Raw genomic sequence first — 18,863 nt, 5'->3', positions numbered from 1 at the left:
TTAACATTTTTAATTATGGAATATATATCTTTTTAAAAAGTGATAAATTTCAAAGTATAGTATGGAAACAATTCTACCGTTTCAGGTATTTGTTTCTACCTGGCCCTAAGACACTGGAGACCAAAAAGAAGTATCAAAATAATGATTCAATAGTCATAGTCATTTGTTAAATCCTATCTTTTCTGTTACAACTTCACTTTCTCCTTTGATCCTTCTCCCATTCTAAAGAGGTATCTGGGCAATGACCATTCTAACTTCTTCATGTTGAAGAGGGGTGTCGACATTATGGGGTAGGGGGATACAACCAGTTGATACTCTTAGAGAGATTGGTAATTTGGGGTTTCAGGGCTTTTTTCTGGCCTAGGAATCACCTGGAGGTTATAGGTTTCTGAAAAGTAAACCTAATGAGTGAAATACCCAGACAGAGCCCTGGGCATTCTCTAGGGTTTACAGCAATATTATTGGTTGGGACTTAGCATACAATGGCAGTTAGCAATATCTAGCTGAAGCTTGCTTAAAAGTAACCTCCAGAATAGCCTCTTGACTCTAGTTGAAATCTCTTTGCCACTGATAACTTATTTTGTTACATTTCATTTCTTCCTATTGGTCAGGTAGGCATTGTTGATCCCATGGTGCCAGGGCAAGGCTCATTCCTGGGAGTCATGTCCCATGTTGCCAGGGAAACTTACATCCCTGGATGTCATGTCCCACATAAGGGGGAGGCAAATGATTTTATGTGCAGAGCTAGGAGAGAGAGAGAGAGAGACTGAGCCACAAAAGAGATTCTCTGGAAGGAACTCTTAGGCATTATTATAGGTAGGCTTAGCTTTTCTGCTACAGATATAAAATTCATAAAAGCAAGCCTCAAGATCAAGGGCTTGGCCTATTAACTTGGGAGTCTCTAATGTTTGAGAGAGTATCAGGGATTTCCTAGTGGAAAGGTTTAATAGTTCCATATTTTTTTCCAGTCTCTCAAGGGACTTTGCCAGTGCTTTTTAGTTACCTGCCAAACATACTCTGGAATGCATCTGGGTATTACATAAGCTATACAGAATTGCAAGACATCCTTCCAAATTCTAGACTTCATGTGTTTATAGGTTGTTTAACTGAACTGGCCAGACATGTTAAGTTAGATTGTGTGCCATAGAAAATTTAGGTTTAGGACAAAGTAAACTTCTCTTCCTTTGGTCTCATTCAGTGATGAAGTTCTAAAATACAGGCGGTATCATCCTTTACCCTGTATTCTGATTTACATTAATCCCAACCAGGTTGGCTTCATTCTTATCTCTAATTGAAGCCTGATCTCTTTCAAGCTTCTTTAACATTTGCTGTATGCAGGAATGCTGACTTTCAGAGCTGTTAAAGCCCAGCTGTGAGTCTTAGGTGTCACACAGATACCCGAAGATACAGGAAAATACCAGGTTATACACACGTAGCACAGTATCTCAGAATTTGGAAATAACATTTAAAGCTCAGGAATAAATGTGACTGCTATAAAACTTTATAATCTAGGCCCTAATTTCTTATAAGTAGTTTCTAAAAGAGACCATACAATATTTGTCCTTTTGTTTCTGACTTATTTTGCTTAACATAATGTCCTCATGGTTCATTCAGCTTGTTGCGTGCCTCATGACTTTGTTCCCTTCTATAGCTGCATGATATTCCATCATGTTTATATACCACATTTTGCCCTTCTGCTTCTCAGTCAGCATACCCTTCATCCACCTCCATCCATTAGGTATCATTAATAATGTCACCATAAACATCAGTGTGCAAATGTCTATTTGAGTCCCTGCCTTGAGTTCTTTCGAGTATATTGCCTAATCATATGGCAGGTGACCCTATATTTAGCCTCCTGTGGATACACATTATCCTCCAGAGATGCTGCTGCATTCTACTACCCTACTGTGGTAGTTAGATTCAGTTGTCAACTTGGCCAGGTAAAGGTACCTAGTTCTGTTGCTGTGGACATGAGCCAATGGTACCTGAACCTCATCTGTTCTCCTTACATCTGCAGTCAGCTAAGAGGCATGTCTGCTGTAGTGAATGACATTTGATTTAATTGGCTGGTGCTTAAATGAGAGAGCTCAACGTAGGACAGCCAAGCAGCTCAGCATACCTCATCTCAGCACTTGTAGCTCAGCCCAGGCCTTTGGAAATGCAGAAAGAAATCACCCCAGGGAAAGTTGTTGGAACCCAGAGGCCTGGAGAGAAGGCCAGCAGAGACCATCCTGTGCCTTCCCATGTGAGAAAGAACATCAGTTGAAAGTTAGTTGCCTTTCCTCTGAAGAACTAATGAAATAAATCCCCTTTTATTAAAAGCCAATCCATCTCTGGTGTTGCATTCCAGCAGCTAGCAAACTAGAACACCTATGAACATTGAATAGGTATACCTCTCTCTCTACATTTTCTGTAGCACTTGAATCTTTATTTATTTTGAATCTGCAGATTTTATTGAGATATATTTATATAGCATATATTCTATCCAAAATAAACAATGTTCACAGTATCCTCACTTAATTGTATTGTCATCTCACTCGCAATTTTAGACACTTTTCATTGCTGCAAAGAGAAAAGTAGAAGACACACCTATACTAAAAAGAAGATTCAAAACTCCCCTTAACTCTTGCCACACACATACCCCAATTATTTACCCCTAGTATTATTGTTATTTACCCCTAATATTGTTGTGGTACTGGTGATGTATGCCTGTTAAATATAGACCACAGCATGCAATACATAGTTTTTCCCATATACCCTTCTATTATTAACTCTGCACAAGTGTTATACTTTCGAAGTAGTTCATGTAAGAACTTATTAATATTTGTATTGCTAATCACGGAGGTACATGGCTCTAAACAATCCCTTTCAGTCATCCACCTTCAGTATGGCACTCTTGCTTAGAAATCCATTAATGAACTACCATCACCTCTATTCATTCCATACTTTTAGGTTCAATTTTGTTAACTAATCTGTACATATTAGGTAACCGTTCCCTCTTCTCTAGCTCCTGTCTATGACTAGGTCACTATATTTTACATTTTACAACTCTGAGTTTACATTTTCGAGGATGTTCATATTAGTGAAATCATATAGTATCTTAGCTTTTGTCTGGTTTATTTCACTCAGCATTATGTCCTCAAGGTTCATCCATGTTGTCATATGCTTTAGGACCTTCTTTCTTCTTACTGCTGCATAATATTCTTCTGTATGTATATACCACATTTTGTTTATCCACTCATCTGTTGGTGGACAGATGGGTTGTTCCAGCTTTTGGCAATTGTGGATGATGATGCTGTGAACATCAGCGTGCAAATGTCTCTTTGTGACACTGTTTTCAGGTCTTCTAGGTATATACCAATTAGTGCTATAGCTGGGTCATAGGGCAACTCAGTATTTAATTTTCTAAGGAACTGCAAAACTGTCTTTCACAGTAGCTGTACCATTATACATTCCCACCAGCAGTGCATAGCTGTTCCAATTTCTCCAACATTTGTAGTTTCCTGTTTGTTTAATGACAGCCATTCTTTTAGGTGTGAGATTATATCTCACTGTGGTTTTGATTAGTATTTCCCTTATAGCTATTGAAGATGAACATCTTTTCATGTGCTTTTTAGCCATTTGTATTTCCTCTTCAGAAAAATGTTTATTCATAAATTTTACCCATTTTATAATTGCATTGTTTGTTCTTTTGTTATTGAGCTGTATGATTTCTTTATATACACTGGATATCAAACCCTTAGCAAGATAGATGGCTTCCAGATATTTTTTCCCGTTCAGCTGGCTGCCTCGTCACCATTTTGACCAAGTGCTTTGAGGCACAGAAGCATTTGGTTCTGAGGAGTTCCCTTTTATCTGTTTTTTTGTTGTTGCTTGTGCTTTGTTTGTAAGGTCTAAGAAGCTACCTCCTCTTACTAGGTCTTAGAGATGTTTCCCTATATTTTCTTCTAGAAGTTTTGAGGTACTGGTCTTATATTTAGGTTTTGATCCACTTTGAGTTAATTTTTGTACGGGCTATGAAGTGTAGAAGTCCTCTTTCATTCCTTTGGCTATGGATTACCTGTTCTCCTTGGCCCATTTATTGAAAAACTGTACTGTCCCAGTTAAGTGGACTTGGGAGCTTTGTCGAAGATCAGTTGACCACAGATCTGGGGGTCTATTCTCAAACTCTCAGTTCAATTCCATTGATCACTATGTCTGTCTGTGTACCAATACCATGCTGTTTTGATCACTGCAGCTTTATAATAAGCTTTAAAATCAGGTAGTGTAAGTCTTGCCACTTCATTCGTTTTTAGTATTTTTTTATTTGCTATTCATGGCCCCTTTCCCTTCCAAATAAATTTGATAACTAGCTTTTCCAAGTCTTCAGAGTAGGTTGTTTGAATTTTGATTGGTATTGGATTGAATCTGTACATCTGTTTGAGTAGAATTAACATCTTACCAATATTTAGCCTGCCTTCCTATCCATTAACATGGAATGTCTTTCCATCTGTTTAGATTTTCTTTTATTTCTTTCAGCCATGTTTTACAGTTTTCTGTGTATAGATCTTTTACAACCCTGTTTTTTATTCCTTGATACCTGATTTGTTTAGTTAGTATTGTGAATGGAATTTTTTTTCTTAATTGTCTCTTCAGTTAGGTCATTACTTCTGTATAGAAACATTACTAATTTCTGTGCATTAATCTTATATCCACCACTTTGCTGAATTTCTTTATTAGCTCAGGTAGCTTTGTTGTAGATTTTTCAGGATTTTCCAAGTATAGGATCGTATTATTTGCAAATAATGAAAATTTTACTACTTCCTATCTGATTCGGATGCCTTTTATTTCTTTTACCTGCTTGATTGCTCTGACTAGAACTTCTAGCACAATGTTCAATAATAGTGATGACAAGCATCTTTGTCTCATTCCCAATCCCGGGGAAAGGCTTTCATTCTCTCACAGTTGAGTATGATGTTGGCTGTGGATTTTTCATATTTGCCTTTTATCATATTGAGGACATTTCTTTCAGTTCCTACTTTTTGAAGTGGGTTTTTATCAGAAAAGGATGCTGAATTTTATTGAAAGCTTTTTCAGCATGTGTCAAGATAATTATGTGATTTTTTCCCTTTTGGCTTGTGATTATGTTGTATTACATTGGTTTTCTTTTGTTGAACCACCCTGGCATACTTGGAATAAACCCCACTTGGTCAGGGTGTATAATTCTTTTAATGTGCCATGGATTCAATTTGCAAGTAATTTCTTGAGAATTTTTGCAAATATATTCATTAAGGAGATTTCTTGTATTTTTCTTTTCTTGTAGTGTCATTTTCTGGTTTGGGTATTAGAATGATGTTAGCTTCATAAAATGAGTTTGGTAGTATTTCTTTTTTCTCAGTTTTTTCAAAGAGTTTGAGCAGGAATGGTGTTAATTGTTTTTGGAATGTCTTGTAAAATTCCCCTGAGAAGCCATCTGGCCCTGGGCTTTTCTTTATAGGATGATTTTTCATGACTGATTTTGATTTCTTTACTTGAAATTGGTTTGTGATCATCTTCTGTTTCTTCTCAAGTCAGTGTAAATTGTTCACGTGTTTCTAGGAATTTGTCCATTTCATCTCAGTTGTCTTGTTTGTTGGCATATAGTTGTTCATAGTATTGGCTTAGGATTTTTAAAAAATGTATTCAGGGTCCATGGTAATGACCCCCACTTATTTCTGATTTTATATATTTGTATCCTCTATCTTTTTTTCTTTGTCAGCATAGCTAAGAGTCCATCGATTTTATTGATTTCCTCAAAGAACAAACTCTTGGTTTTATGATTCATTTCCAGTTTTTTTTGTTCTCCAACTTGTTTGCTTTTTGAAGCTCCTAATTGTTTTAACAATTTCCCAGACTACAGCATCCATTACCTCTTATCCTAAAATGAAAAACTGCTTGCTATGATTTAAAAAACAGTTCAGATATAATAAATTTTTAAGTATAGCTGTGTTAAGTTTTTCAAGTTTCTAGTCATTTTAGTTTTGCTGCTGTACTCTATTAGTATCATTTAAGAATGTTTCAATTTATAGCTGCAGCTAGAATCTGAAAATTATTTTGGTGGTGATCTTTTCTTTCTATCCACAGAGTATCCTATTTGGAGAAATTTTAATTTCCTAGATATATAACCAACTTTCTTCCACAACACATAAATCTAGTTTCCTACTTATTTTTCAAGACCCCAGGCATTTTGACAAGTTATTTTAAAGTTTGTATGCCATGATAAATGGAAAAATAACAGGCAAAATTAAGACTAAAATTATGCTGACTGTATAAAATGGCTGGGTGGACACCTGTTATTAGTCTGCGTTCTCTGGAGAAACAGAATCAACAGGAGATATCTGTATATATGAGATTTATAAAGGTGCCTCAAGTAACCATGGGAGTGGAAGAGTGCAAAATCCACAGGGCAGGCTGTAAAGCCGGCAGCTCTGATGAAGGGTCTGGATGAACTCCATAGGAGAGGCTCACTGGCTGAAGAAGCAGTGAAAAAGTCTTTCTTCTTCCTTAAAAGCCTTCAACTGAATGGGGATTGTCTTATTGGTGGGAGACAGGCCTTAGTTGATCACAGATGTAATCAGCAACAGATGCAATCAACTGATTGATGATTTACTATAGCAGCCTTCCAGTTTATCAACTAGCCTTGAAATATCCTTGCAGCAATGGTCAGTCCAGTGTTGCCTGACCAGACAACTGGGCATCATCTCTCAGACAAGCTGACACTAGATCCTAACCATCACAATACCCATTTTCTTCTTCTGTCCTGTTGTATCTTTTCTTCTGGAAACTGTTCTGTATGGACTGAAGGTTTGAGTTCTGTAGAACCTCTGCTAGATCATATTGGTAGGCTGTGCCGTATCTGAAGTGGCAGATGCCATGTAGTTCTAAGCTTGTTGAGAGGGTGGAAAATAAAGGAAACAGAGGAACAGTGATCCTCACATACCTCCTTGGTTTGACCACAGCAGCTACCTCACTTAAAAAAGAGGATAATAATGCAGTCTCTTGCCAATTTCCTCAAAGTTTTCAGCAACTTTTTTTTTATTTGAGCACTTACAGGTCTGCAGAAAAATCATACAGAAAGTACAGAGTTCCTATTAACCCCACCTTATACAGTTTTCCTTATTATCATCTTACATTAGTGTGATACATTTGTTATAATTGATGAAAGAATATTATCATAATTATAGTATTAACTTAAGTCCATAGTTTATATTGGGCTTCACTCTTTGTGTTGTACAGGTCTGTTCTGGTAATGTATGCAAACTAAAATTAATCATTTTGGCTACTTTCAAGTATAATTCAGTGGTGTAAACACATTCACTATCATCCATTACCAAAACTTTTCCATAACCCCAAACAGAAATTCCTTAACAGTTGAGCATTAACTCTCCATTTCCTGTCCTCATCCCTAACCTGTTTTCTAATTTCTGACTCCATGACTTTACATATTCTAATTATTTCATATAAGTGAGATCAAACCATATTTGTCCTTTTATTTCACTCATCATGATGTCTTCAAGATTCATCCATGTTGTAGCATGTATCAGAATTTAATTTTTATGGCCAAATAATATTCCCTGATATGTATTTACCACATTTTACTTATCCATTCATCGGCTGATGAGCACTTGGGTTGCATCCACTTTTTGGCTACTGTGAATATAGCCACTATGAACACCAGTGTGCAAATACCTGTTCAAGTTTTCTGCTTTCAGTTCTTTTGGGTCTATAACTAAATGGGATTATTGGGTCATACGGTAATTCTATACAATTAGCTTTCTGAGGAACTGCAAAAGTGTTTACATTTACATTCCCGCCAACAACATACAAGGTTCCTGTTTCTCCACATCCCAGTCAGCACTTGTTTTTTTCCTTTTTTTAAAATAGTAGTTATCCTAGTGAGTGTGAAATACAGTGACTTTCTTTGATAACCTGTATTAGGAATCTGCTCTTTATTAAGGATGTTACATTGTATATTTAGCATAGTGGTTAAGAGCTTGGCATCTGCAGTGGTCTACCTCATTTGGAATCCAGATACAGCTGTTTCCTAGTTGTGTGACCTTCTTTGGGAAAGTTACCTTTTCTCTCTGAGCCACAGTTTTCTTCATTTATAAAATGGGACTAGTAGTGTCTATGCATAAGGATTTTGTAAGGATTCGAATGAGCTAATATTTATAAAGCACTTAGACCAGCGTATAGAACATATTAAGTAATCAATTTGTATTAGTTGTTGTCTTTCTGTTATTTTGTTGTGGTTCTTGTTTGGTTCACCTGCATGCTAACAGGGCATGCAGAAATAAACTTCATGTTATAGGAAAGGGAAAGTTTTACACAATTTAGGGTATAGGAGACTTTGTTGGGATTCCTTTTATCTCTTATACCTAATTTACCCTCTTAGTACTTACTTTTTTTGGCTAAAGGTTTTATTTTTCATTATTTAATTTTAACTTTTTATTTGGAAATAATTTCAAACTTTCAGGAAAGTTGCAAAAAAAAAAAATACAAACCCCATATAGAGAACTCCAAATTCCCCAACTTACCCAGAAACCCAAATCCATCTATTTTAATAGTTTGCCACCTTTAGCATATTATTCTGTGTGTGTGTTTTCTGAACATTTAAGAGTAAGTTGCACACGTCATATTTCTTGAACACAATACTTCCATGTACATTTCCTATGAACATATTTCTTGAACATAGTGCTTTCATGTACATTTCCTATGAACAAGGATATTCACCTGTGTAATCACCTTACGTGCAGTTATAAAGTTCAAGACATTTAATATTTATGGAAAGCTTACATTCTATATTTCAATATTTTCTTAGTCCCAATAATCTCCTTTTGAGCCTTTTCACCACCATTTTTTCATCCCATCCGGTATTATGTATTGCATTTAATTATAATTTTCTTTTTCGTTTCTTTCTTTTTTAATTGTGGAAACATATATACAGCAAAAACCTCCCCATCCCAACCTATCCCAAGCATGCCATTCAGTAGGATTAATCACCACTACAATGTTGCTGTACCTTCACCACCATCTATTACTAGAACTTTCCCTTCAACCAAACAGAAACCCTACACTTATTTTGCATTAACTTCCCACTATTCCTGCCCCTGACCACTGGTAATCTATATTCACCTTTCTGTCTCTATAAGTTTGCGATATATTCTCTGATATTTTGTGGTTATCATGGGGCTTAAATTTAACATCTCAAATCTAACATTCTCATTTGCCTTGATACCAGCTTAACTTCATTAATACATATAAACTATATTCCTCTACCTCTCCATCCCCCTACCTTTATGTAGTTCTTGTTATATAGCACATATTTATACATGATGAGTCCAAAACCATTCATGTATCATTACATTTTATACATTTGCCTGTTAGATCCTGTAGGAGGTAAAAAGTAGATTTACAAATAAAAAATACATTAGTACTGGTATTTATATTTACCCATGCTGTTATCTTTACTGGAGATCTGTATTTCTTCATATGGCTTCAGTCAATTGTCCAGTATCCTTTCCTTTCAACTTGCAAAACTCCCTGAAGCATTTCTTGTAGGGCTGGGCTAGTGGTGATGAAGTCCCTCAGCTTTTGTTTATCTGGGAATGTCCTAATCTCTGCCTTATTTTTTTCCACATCTCCAACAGATTTATTTTGTTCAAAAGGAATGTATTTCAAAAGTAAGGAACAGGGGGCAGAGAGAAATACAAAATAGAAAAGAAATATAAATGTAAGCTGTTTTGCTAAATGTTTTATAACCACAACAAACTAGTACAGAGAACGCCCTGTACAGGCAACACAATAAAGGTTCAGAGATCAAGGTGTTCTCTTAGCAAGGGTGAGGATTTCAGTCTCCTGTATTTGAAGTTAAGGCTGCAGTCCTTGTTTTTGGATGGATCACTGGCTGGGCAACACGACACAGTCCATGCTTTAACCACATTTGAACAGAAGAATGGCCACTTGGCCCAGTTAGAAGTAGAAGTGCTTGGTTTCATGTGTCACATAACTACCAAAAAAAAAAAGTTCCTCCCCATAATGCAATGCCAGGTAGGGTTGTACTACTTGTTGAACTCCTTCTAAATATGGGCCACAATGTCCTTCTCTCTGTTATATTTTGCCAAAGCCTGAGTAGCACACTCCACCCAGTCCTATTGCATTTCCTCTGACATGTCTGCTTTTTTTGATCATGGCCTTTCAGTCACACATGGTTACCAAGGAGCAGGGTTGGCCGACTGCAACAGTCTTCTGGGGAAGGGGCCAGTGGGGCTCAGGCCTGGCGAGAGCTGCTGTTGCTTCCAATGCCACAGCACATCTTCTCCCTCAATTTTGAAGGATAGTTTTCCCAGATATAGAAATGCTGATTGGCAATTTTTTGCTTTCATGATTTTAAATCTATTTTCTCACTGCTTTCTTGCCTCTATGGTTTTCAGTGAGAAACTGGCACTTAATCTTATTGAGGATCCCTTGTATGTGATGTATTCCTTCCTCTTGCGGCTTTCAGGATTCTCTTCTATCATTGGCATTTCACAACGCCAATGGCATCTGGAGTTTCTTAAGCATCTAAATTGTGTACATACATGTCTTTTGTTAAATTTGATGTTTTCAGCCATTCTTTCTTCGAATATTCTTTCTTCTCTTTCTGGAATTCCCATTATGTTTCTGTTGATACACTTAATGGTATCCCACAGGTTCCCTGTTCCCCATACTGAGTAATTTCAGTTCTCTTCAAGTTCACTGATTGTTTCTTCTGCCAGCTCCAATTTGCAGTTGAACACTTCTAGAGAATATTTAATTTCTGTTACTGTAATCTTCAGCTCTATTTAGTTCCCTTTGATAATTTGTCTCTCTACTGATACTCTATTTGTGTTTACCTGTCATTTTCTTGATTTCCTTTAGAAATTATTTCCATATTTTCCTTCAGTTCTCAGAGCATATTTAGAACCATTTTAAAAAAGTCTTTGTCTGGAATGTCCCAAGTCTGATCCCCCTCTTTGATGTTTTTAATGCCTCACAGTCTCTGTTGCCTGGGCCAACCCTTCCTGTTTTTTTTGTGTATTTTGTAATCTTTTTTTGAAATATGGACATTTTGATATTTTAATGTATTATGACTTGAACTTAGACTCTGAGGTATCTGTTCCTTAAGCTTGTGTCCAGGGGCTACAAAAAAAAAAGAAAGAAAGAAAGAAAACACCATTTCCAGTCTATGCAGATTGAACTGTGGGAGGACTGTCCTTCAGAGCTTTTCCATATCATGAGTTACAGGATAACTCAAGGCCAAATATAGGGTCCTTTTTGTGTATTTCTGCATGTCTTGGACATGGCATGCACCTTTGGCCCTAGAATTCCCCCATTTACAAGGATATGAGTATCCCTTCTTCCCTAGGAAATAGTTTCCTCATGATCCCAGGCACTGCACTGTATGTCCTACAGCCAGCAATCTCTTGTGCCCCAACCTGCCACTTGACTGCACTCCCACAGCATTCTGTAGAGAGCTCTGTGAACCACCTTCTACATGTAGGGCAAGTTTTGGAACAATGAGTCCCTCATGCCATCCAGATAACTGGGCCAGAGTATATACTTCCCAGTATGTGCACAAGGGTTACTTTGCTCCCTCTGGAACCAGACCATGGATCTACACTGGGAGTGTAGGCCACCTCCACACCAACCCAGGGAGGTTACTTTGCTCCCTCTGGAACCAGACCATGGATCTACACTGGGAGTGTAGGCCACCTCCACACCAACCCAGGGAGGGGTACCAGAGGGGGGCCCGCCAGGGTACTATGAGATCCTACTGCTTTTAAGTAGCCTTTTCTTGATTCAGTGCTCACACTGTTACGGCAGTCCTTTGTTTTCAGGAGCTTTGAGAAAGATGTTTCTGCCAATTCCTGCTGGTTTGTAGAAAGCTTCTGCGGGAGGTACTCCCTCAAGTTTCACACTCTGCCATCTTGATTGCAGTAGGGCCTTAGTCCTTTCAAAGCTTGAATTCACCAAACTTGTCTTTTCATAGATTAAGTAATCAAATGACATTAGCAATTCAACTCTCTATGATTTTGTCTGATTTAATCAATACAGTTAGCTCTCAGGGCACAGAAAATGAAACCTGGATTCTATTCATACTTCTATCACTAAATTCCTGTAGAACCTCTCAGATCCTCGGTTTCCTCACCTCTAAATGAAGATGAAAGGTACAATATTATGGAGATAAAATTAAATTGCCGATATGAAAATACTTTGAAAAAGCTAAGTACATAACATAAAACTATACATAGGGTAATAGTACTGCTACTGTACTGCTAGTATTAATGCCTAAGGAAGAGCCAGCAAACCTGATGGTTTAAGAGCATACACTATAGCCAGGAAGCCTGAAAGAGAAATCTGACTTCATTAATTGTTAGCTATATGACCTTAACAGGTTATTTACTTTTTTGAGTCGCATTTTCCTTATATACATAATAGGTGTAATAGTACTGACCTCATGTTGTTGTGGTGAGGATTGAATAGAGTGAGGAAACTCAAGTGGTAGTAGAATATACAGCATTAGCTACTATTACTGATTCTCATTAAATTAGTGTTTTTGTTATTTATCCCTCGCTACTGACCATCATGTATTGGAGTTAAAGAATGATGGATGTTAGAAACTGAAAGAATTTCGAGAAAATTAGTGGGTCCAGGAGCCTGCCCTCTGTAAGATAAGTGGCTTACTCTGTGAGTCACAAAAGAGGGAGCCAAAGTCCCAAGAAGCTAAATGAATTGTTGTGAGTTGCTGGCAGAAGGCATTTGGATTTTCTGGTTGCCCATTTCCTGGTGGGGAGTCTGCTTTGCATTGGAATACTGTATTATTCTAAATATGAAAATGCAGTATGGCCTTAATGCTTTAAGATTTCTACTTAATCACCTTCCTTTCCGTACATGCTATCTTACAGTTGTACTTTTTAAACTCTAACCTGTTGTTTCCAGATCTCTGAGTTAAAAAGTATTTTCTAGCATCCTTTAATATTTTTGTTGGTACTGTTCTGTCACTTTTAGGTTCCCCAAAAGAACTGTGTTCTTTCTGCACAAGGAGACCTCTGTCCATGCAATCTTCTCTCCCTTAACCTCCTTCTCCTATCTAACCTTTCCAACTCAGCATTGATACCACCTTCCCCAGGAAGACTTTCCTGACACCTCTTTCCACCTAACTTACATTCCATATTCTGAAATGGCAGCATGAATCACAATATGTAATTACTACCCATCCTCTTGTCTGTCTTCTACAATGGTCTGAAGCGTCATGAAAACAGAATCCGTGTCTTAGTTGTTTACAGCACATTGCCTGCTTCCTGTTTGAAGAGCTCATTCTTCCTTCCTTCCTTGTTCAGGTCTTTCTGATTCCATCTTAGAACATTTTGGCTCATCTTCTCTTGATTTTTGGTACCATTTTCTCTTAATTATCATAAAAAATCTTTTTGTGACTTTCCCAATTTCTATTAAAGTTGATTTCTTCAAATGTAGGTTCATAGTAAATGTTACCTATAGCCATCAAATTGGAGAGCAGCAGGATGATGTGATGAAGAAACTACTCAGCCAGAGATCTGAAAATCTAGATTATAGTTTTCGAAGAACTACTACCTGTGTGACCTTAGAGAATGTGCCTCAGTTTCCTTATTCTTAAAGTGGGGATATTAATAGGACCCATTATCAATGATGTCACCAAGAGAAAACTAACTAAGATAATTACTCATTAAATGTAGGACATTTAACACAGTTCCTGACACATATTACATGAAGTAACCAAAAGGAAGAAATTGTTATTCTTGAAACAGTGTATTTCATAATGTGTGTGTGTGTGTGTGTGTGTAAAACATACAAAAATGGTTTTCTGTGAAACCCCTGCATGGAATCTTTTTGTTTTAATACTGTTCTGACTGAAGTTCTCTGAGTCCAGTTTATCATTTTGAACGTGGCATCCATAGAACACGTTAGGATTCAACAATCACGTCATCTGGGACAAGCATCAAATGTACGTGAGCCAAGACATAATGTGATAGCAGACATTTCTCCCCTATTCTGTCTCTGCTTGCTTTGCCACAAAACTCTACTGATGTCAGACCCATAACAGTAACATTTCATTTCATCATAAAAATGGAAGATGATTTATAATCATCTTTTATAAATTCAGTAATTCTTTAGCCATAGTTTACTGGAAACAGGTCTCTTTCCCAGGATTCTACTTCAATAATGAAAGAGTAATACATGTTCTTAGAATATTTAAGAACAGGTTTATATGAAATATTTAATGACATTTCACAATCATCTTTCTTGTAAAAAAGTAAATATATTAATACTAAAGATAAATAAATTCTGTTAGAACAGTTTTGATGGTTAGAATACTTTATGTTGTCTTCTTGAGTTTGAAAATGATGCTAGGGGGGAGTTGTGAGCCATGTATACAGATGTCCCTCAAAGCACCAGTAGAGGTATAGTTCCACTTGTCTTTTTTTTTTTTTAAATGACATTCTGAGTATTGTCTGAGTGACCAACCTTTGTTTTAAACTCTTCTCCTCAAATACCTTTTTTTTTTAATGACTTTGGTGAAGTAGAGCATCTCACTTTGCTGTAAGCCATTAGAATATTTACCCTTAATTTTTAAAAGTACTCGAATAAGAACTTCATAAATTAAAAGAAAGAATACTTACAATTCTAAGTTAACAGATCTAATCAAGCCTTTGGCAGAAGGAAGCTTCCTTTAAATTGATTTGCTTTCCTTTAACATCCTGTTGTCCTATTATTGTTAATTCCTTGGATCTGTGACATCTTTAATGCATATCAGACTTTTAAGTGAACTAAGTATAATAGGTTATTATTTTGGGCCATTTTGAAAGTAAAATCGTTTATTAAACATCTGAAAGAAGAATTTTGCATATGTCCACAAACTGAAGAACTGATTCAATTTTAATGACTGAGCTACCTTCATTATTTATTGCCTAATACTCAAAAATATTTGGTAAATGAGTGTGTTTTTAAAATTAGCACCATCATTCAAAAGATATTTAGCCCTCTATGAGGAGGAAGATCCAAGATTTAGTCTCTTTTAGGTCCTTTGCATTTCCATGTAATTTTAGAATCAGCTTGTCAATTTCTACATGCAGAAAGCCAGCTGGGATTATGATTTGATATTGCATTGAATTCATAGATCAAATTGGGGACAACAGACAAGACTATATTGAGTCTTCCAATCCAGGAACATGGTATGTCCCTTAAATAAATAAGGTTTATTTAGATCTTTAGTTTATTTCAGCAGTGTTTTCTAATTTTTCTTAAGGAGCTATTGCACATTTTCTTTTGTCAGTTTATTCATGTATATTAACGAGTGTTTTGGTGCCATTATAAATGGTATCAGTTTTAAATTTCATTTTCCAGTTGCTTGTTACAATATATAGAAATAAAGTTGATTTTATATATTGTGCCCTGTGACCATGCTAAATTCATGAATTAATTCTAATTTTTCTGGTATATTTCTTAGGATTTTCTATATATGCAAACAATCATATAGCCTGTGATTTCCAAACATATGCCTTTTATTGCAGTGTCATGCCTCCTATACAGTACTGATTAGCAGTGGTAAATGTGGTTGCCCTAGCTTTACTTCCAGTTTTAGGGAGAAAGTGTTCAATATTTCAACACTAAGTAGGATGTTGGCTCTAGATGTTTCCAAAATGCCTTTTATAGGTAAGTGACTCATGAGTGAATTCTGAAATTTGTCAAGTGATTCTTCTATTAATTTTCTCTTATATTTGGCTAATTGTTGGATTACATTGGTTGACTTTGAATAATGAATCAACCTATTAGTTTTGGATAAATTCCACTTTGTAGGTTATATATTAACCTTTTAATGTATTTCTGGTTACTATTTGCTAAATGTTTTGTTAAGGATTTTTGTATCTATGTTCACCAAGATTATTAGTGTATATTTTATTTTCTTGTAATGTCTTTGCAATCAGTTTTTGCTGGCTGCACATATGAATTCAGTAAGGATTGTCTCCTCCTTTATAGTCTGAAAGGATTTGTGTAACGTGTATTATTTTTTCCTTGAGTATTTGTTAGAATTTCCCAGTGCAACCATCTGGGCCCGGAATTTTCATTGGAGAAAGCTTCCAATTAAAAATTCAGTTTCTTTAAAGGGTATAAGGTTAGAGTTTCTTCTTCAGTAAATTTAGATAAACTGTGATTTTTCAAGAAATTTGTCTTGACTAATTCATCTAAGTTAATGAATTTTTTGGCATAATGTCATTCATAATACTCCCTTATTATTTGTTTAATTCTATGGACTCTGTGGTAATTTCCCCTTTCATCTTGATATGGGTAATTTGTGATTTCTTCTGTTTGTGATTAGTCTTGATAGGGAATAATCTATTTTATTAATCTTTTCAAAGAACCCATGTTTGGCTTCATAAATTTAACAACCTTACAATAACATAATTTCCTTTACCTTTACATTTCCTCTATAATTTCATTCTACCCCTCCAGTCCACTCTATCTCACCCATCTCTTGGGCTTTTAAAAATGTTTTTTCACTGTAAAATATAACATATACACAAAGAAAAGAAAGAAAAAAACAATAATTTCAAAGCACACTTCAACAAGCAGTTACAGAACAGATCCCAGAGTTTGTTATGTGCTTCCATTCCACCATTTCCTTGTAGCTGCTCTAGAACACTGAAGGCTAGAAAGAATATTAATAGTGTTTTCAGCAGTTATACTCATTTGCAAAATCCTGTTTTCTCTGTTATACCTCCTTCTCTGATCCCTGTCCCAGTCTACAGGGATCTTTAGGCAATGCCCATTCTGTTCTTTTCATATTGAGAAGGGGTGTCAACACTAAAACATAAGGGGATGTAATCAATTGATAATCGTGGAGAAGCTTGTCCCACTGGGTTTCAGACTTTATCTGACCTTGGAACCCTCTGGAAACTATGTAGGTTCCAGGAAAGCAAACTTAGTGCATGAAACCTTTATAGAGTCTCAATTTGAGCCCTCAGTGTTCTTAAGAGTGAACAGGGGTGATGTTGGTTGGCATTTAGCAAGCCATGGCAATTAGCACTATCAAACTGAAGCTTGCATAAGAGTAGCCCCTAGAATAGTCTCTTCACTCCATTTGCTCTCTCATGGCCTCTGATGCCCTATTTATTGTATTATATTTCTTTTTCTCCTTTTGCCCAGAAGGCATTGTTGATCCCAGAGTGCCAGGACCAGACTCCTCCCCAGAAGTCACACCCCACTTTGTGAGGGAGATTTCCATGCCCAACAATCATATCCCACACAGGGATGAGGGTAATGCTTTTCCTTGTGAATCTGGGATTAGAGAAAGAGAGGCCACATCTGAGCAACAGAAGACATTTCCTGGAAGCAACTCTTCAGCCTCATTATTGGTAGTCTTAGCTTCCATAAGAAATAAATTGCATAAGGGCAAGCCTTAAAGTCTAGGACTTGGCCTGTTTTCTTGGGAGAGCCCAATGGTTGAGAGGGTATCTGTGGAAGTTTAATAGAATACACATATTCCTCCCCCCTCCCCACCCCCTCAACTTTGGACCCTGAATGAATTCAACCAGTACCTTTTGGTTATCAGTCTACCACGGTCTGAGATGTATCCTGGCATTACATTAAACTATACGGAATTATAAGGCCTCATTCCCATTCTGGACTCCAGGAGTTTGGGTTGCTTAAATCCAGACAGGTTGATTTAGATTGTGTGATAGAGAAATTTTAGGTTCTAGAAATAATAAACTTTTCCTTTGGTCTCATATAGTAGGTGACGGTCTAGAGTTTACACTATCCTCTTTTACCCTGTGTTCTGATTTACCTTAGACCCAGCCAGATTGGCTTCATTTTTAACTCTAATTGAGGCCTGATCTCTTTTTTGGTTTAACTGTTATTTTATATAGCTATGCTAACTCTCAGTGCTACAGCACTCCATCCATGTCTGGGTCTTAAATGTCACGGAGTTACTCGGAGTTCCAGGGAAATACCAGCTGATACACACACAGCTCACTGTCTCAAAATCTAGAAGTAACATTTATAACTTCAGCCTAAGTGTGGCTGCTATAAGAGCTTACGATCTAGGCTCTAATTTTCTTATAAATATTTTCTGGAAGAGACCTTAGCATATCTGTTCTTTTGTTTCTGGCTTATTTTGCACAACACACTATCCCTACGGTTTATTCAGTTTGTACCTCTTGATGTGCTTCCTTTTCATAGCCACTCCATATTCCATCATATAAATGTATCACAGTTCGCCATTCAGCTTCTCAGTCATTGTATACTTCGATTCCGTCCATCTATTCAGCATCATGGATAATGTCCAACATAAACAAACCATATCTTATAGTATCTTCAGTTGGTTGTACAATCAGTAGCACTCTCAATTTTAGACAGTTTTCATAGGTCCAGTGCAACAAAGAACCGTTACACAGTGTAACCAAATATCAAATCAAAACTACCCCTTATCACTTGTCCCACCTACCCAATTAGTTTCCCCTGGTATTGCTGTTGTATGTTGACATCTTCCTGTTTACCTACTGGCCACAGCGTGCATTTTTAGTTTTCTCCCATATTCTGTTACTGATTTTTTTTGTCCACTATCAAACTCTCTTGGACTTTTGTCATATATTTTACTTCTCAAGAGGTTATAAACCCCACTTTACAATGCTATATTTGCTTTAAGCAGTTTTCTTTTAAGAGTAATCTTTTTTATTTATCCACTTATTTATCACTTATGGCATTCTTTATTCTTTCCAAAAATATCTAAATTTGAATCCAACTTCATTTTGTTTCAGCCTGAAGAAAACATCCTTTAGCAGATCTGC

General features: G+C 36.5%; 1 protein-coding gene and 1 pseudogene across 7 annotated transcripts in view; one reads left to right on the top strand and one right to left on the bottom strand.

Moving 5' to 3' along the window:
• NR3C1 (nuclear receptor subfamily 3 group C member 1) overlaps positions 1-18,863 on the top strand; it is a 112,019-nt gene that overhangs the window by 46,349 nt on the left and 46,807 nt on the right. The gene's annotated exons all lie outside the window — the stretch shown is intronic.
• Positions 9,789-10,227, bottom strand: LOC143663922 (dynein light chain 1, cytoplasmic pseudogene; annotated as a pseudogene).

Source organism: Tamandua tetradactyla, chromosome 20, assembly GCF_023851605.1.
Source record: "Tamandua tetradactyla isolate mTamTet1 chromosome 20, mTamTet1.pri, whole genome shotgun sequence".
NCBI classification, from domain to species: Eukaryota; Metazoa; Chordata; class Mammalia; order Pilosa; family Myrmecophagidae; genus Tamandua; species Tamandua tetradactyla.
This window is presented reverse-complemented; position numbering and strand designations above follow the sequence as displayed.